Source organism: Arachis ipaensis, chromosome B06 (assembly GCF_000816755.2).
Source record: "Arachis ipaensis cultivar K30076 chromosome B06, Araip1.1, whole genome shotgun sequence".
NCBI classification, from domain to species: Eukaryota; Viridiplantae; Streptophyta; class Magnoliopsida; order Fabales; family Fabaceae; genus Arachis; species Arachis ipaensis.
In genome coordinates, this window is record NC_029790.2 from 6,300,171 (window position 1) to 6,302,973 (window position 2,803).

The following is a 2,803-nucleotide window of genomic DNA, read 5'->3' on the forward strand; positions in this document are numbered from 1 at the left end:
AAAAAGAAAAACCTTTTTCTATTTAGACAAACTTAAATCCATAACAACAAAATCAAATTTACATTGTCACAAGGCAAGCAATGGGAAAGAAATGTTTGTTTTGTTTGTTTCTTTCTTCCTTCCTTCCCATTCCCTTGATCACACTAATTGTCCAATCAATTGTTCAACCTAGTAAGTAATAACACTGCCAAATCAAAATGCTACACAAAGAAAAAAGGACACAAAGTGATCAAAGAAGGGAGCAGGGTGTGGAACTAATAAAATCAGAACGGCTAAAAGTACAGCATGATTGGTAATCCTTCCCAGAAGCCTTGCATTGCAGTGCCATAACATATCATATTATCAAATCTGAGTTAACTCCACCAACCAAAAGTTCAATTGAAGCGCCTAGCACGATTATCAATGTGCATAAAGACAAATTAGTTGTTCCACACAAGAGAAAACCCCCCAATGTAATGTCATTTGTCTTCTCATTTGTTTACATAGGATGAAGCTTTGGCAAATAAGTTTCAATATCAATAATGCATTCACAACCAGACTCGTTTTCTTTCTCTTTTTAATTCTATATAGGTAAAAGTGAAAAAATTATTCCATAAAAATTCTATAATCAGTACCATATTCATCTCAATGATGATTTTCAGCAACAAAAAAATTGCTTAGTGATAGTTTCAACAACAAATTATTCAGGGTTCAGTGATAATCAGTGACGAATTGACAGTCGGTGATTATTTTCAGCAACAAAAAGGTCATTCTAGTTCAGTGATATTTTCAGCACCAAAATCAAAGACAGCAACAAAACAGAAAAGGAAAGAACTGGGAAATTTGTTGGAATTCACCAAATTGGGACCAGCTTCTGGTTGTGCGAAGGAAGCTGGCGGCGAGGAGGAATCCCCGGGACCTGTTGCTTCTGCCTCCGGCAACGACGAGCACAACGAAGGTGCGAGACTGACTGCGAGACGGTGACGAGACAGGGTACGACGAAGACGACCAGTCCCAGGACCTGCTGCTTCTGCCTCCGGCGACGACGAGGGCAGGGAAGGCGCGCGAGCGCGACTGAGTGCGAGACCAGAGACCGTGATAGAGACCGGAGCCGAGAGAGCGATGACGAGTTGAGTGCGACACCAGACAGTGAGAGAGACTGGAGCCGAGAGAGGGAGAGAGCTTGGGTGCGAGAGCAATGACCAATAAGCCACAGTGAGAGATGAGAAAACTCGAGCTTCAGAGAGAGAGAGAGAGAGAGAGACACGGTGAGGGAGGAGAAGGTAGAGCTTAAGAGCGACGTCGTATCAGAAATTTAATAAAAAAAAATTAATTAAGCATGATCCGATCCGGTTTATTTAAATCAACCAGATCGAACCGGGTTTAAATAATAAATACTAAACCGATTATTTAAATACACCAATTACAATGTGACATATCATGTGACATATCAGCAACTTTAAAAAAAGATGTTTTGAACATCTTTGTGGGAGTATCCCCCTTTCATTAATCACTTAATAATATGTTCTATTTTTATTCTTACTCTCTGATCAATGCATCAATTTCATTCCCTGTTTTTTATTTTGGAAATGTTTGGTAACCAAGGAAAATCAGCCAAAAATAATCATAACTTATCTTATTTAGCATTTATTAATTGTTGTGATAATTAATTAATATTAAATAAAGCAAGTTCTGACTGTTTTTTTTTGTTTACCTAACATTACTTTTTTTATTTATTTTCGTTCTTTTTATTTTAGAATTTTGATCCTCTTTTATTGTACAGTTTGTGGTTAAAATTAAGAAAGCTCTCCTAATTGTTCAAGTAGATATCAAAAGGCAGCATAATTTACTTTTGGTTAAATTACGACTGCCAGCTGTGAAAGATGAGTAGTAGAAGTAGGTGTAGCTGTAACAATAGCAATCTTCAAATTGTTTTGGTTTGTAGAAGTGTTGTACGATATGGATAGTTTTACTTCCACCTCCTAGTCATAGTGTGGTTAGCCAATTTTGGAGGGGCATAGACATTTCAAGCTGTAAGCTAGTCCTTACTTCAAGGTTTGTAATTTACTAATTTTAGGCTTTTATTTTTGTAAGTGGAGAAATTGAACTACAAAAGCCGAGTTTTTTTTTTCAAATTAAGAAAGCTCCGCACATTTTTTTAACTTGAATTTGGATTTTCGGTTTTGATTATTACTTTATGTATGTTTGATTATGTTCGGTAGGTCGGGTACCGGACGGTTCGGGTTGGTATCCTGATTGATGGAGAGGATCTTGTCTGATCTTGAGTTGCCGGGTTGGGGTAGACTATGTCCCGAGCACTTCGTGTGAGAAGGGGTGTCACCTGCAAAGACACTCCGACGCTCAAGTCAGTAAAGTGTGCAGGTGAATAAGGGTTGATTGGTATGTGACGTACCTTGGGGGAAGGGCAGGTCCTTCCCCATATAAACCGTGTCAGAGGTGGGCCCTGCAGGGACAGGTCCACCTTCTTCGAGGCCTCCCTTGCACAGCTGTAGCGAAGCTGTCAGAGACACGTGTCAGGGACGCGTGTCCGGGTCGGCATCTGAGCGTCTCACATCTGACCGTTCGGGTCGGGTGGTGCCCGGGTCGGGCCGGCCCGTAGATAGTTTGGGCCAGGCCGTAACAGTGCCCCCGACGTGCCAGCAATAATCGCGAGGGTTGTTAGGGGCGCGTTGCCTCTTCTTTCGTGCGCTTGGCGACAGGTCGGCTACCCGTGGGAGGGACGTGCCTCCTGCGCGCGTGTCTCTTCGTTACTGGGGTGACCGTTCGTCGCTTCGTTCTTTGCGCCGAGCATTAAATGCTCATA

At 41.6% G+C, this 2,803-nt stretch overlaps 1 long non-coding RNA gene across 1 annotated transcript; it reads right to left on the minus strand.

Moving 5' to 3' along the window:
• Window positions 1–1,270, minus strand: LOC110263119. Its single transcript, XR_002348189.1, has 2 exons — window positions 837–1,270; window positions 1–387 (listed from the first exon to the last, which is right to left on the minus strand). It is a non-coding gene; the product is annotated as an uncharacterized LOC110263119 (long non-coding RNA).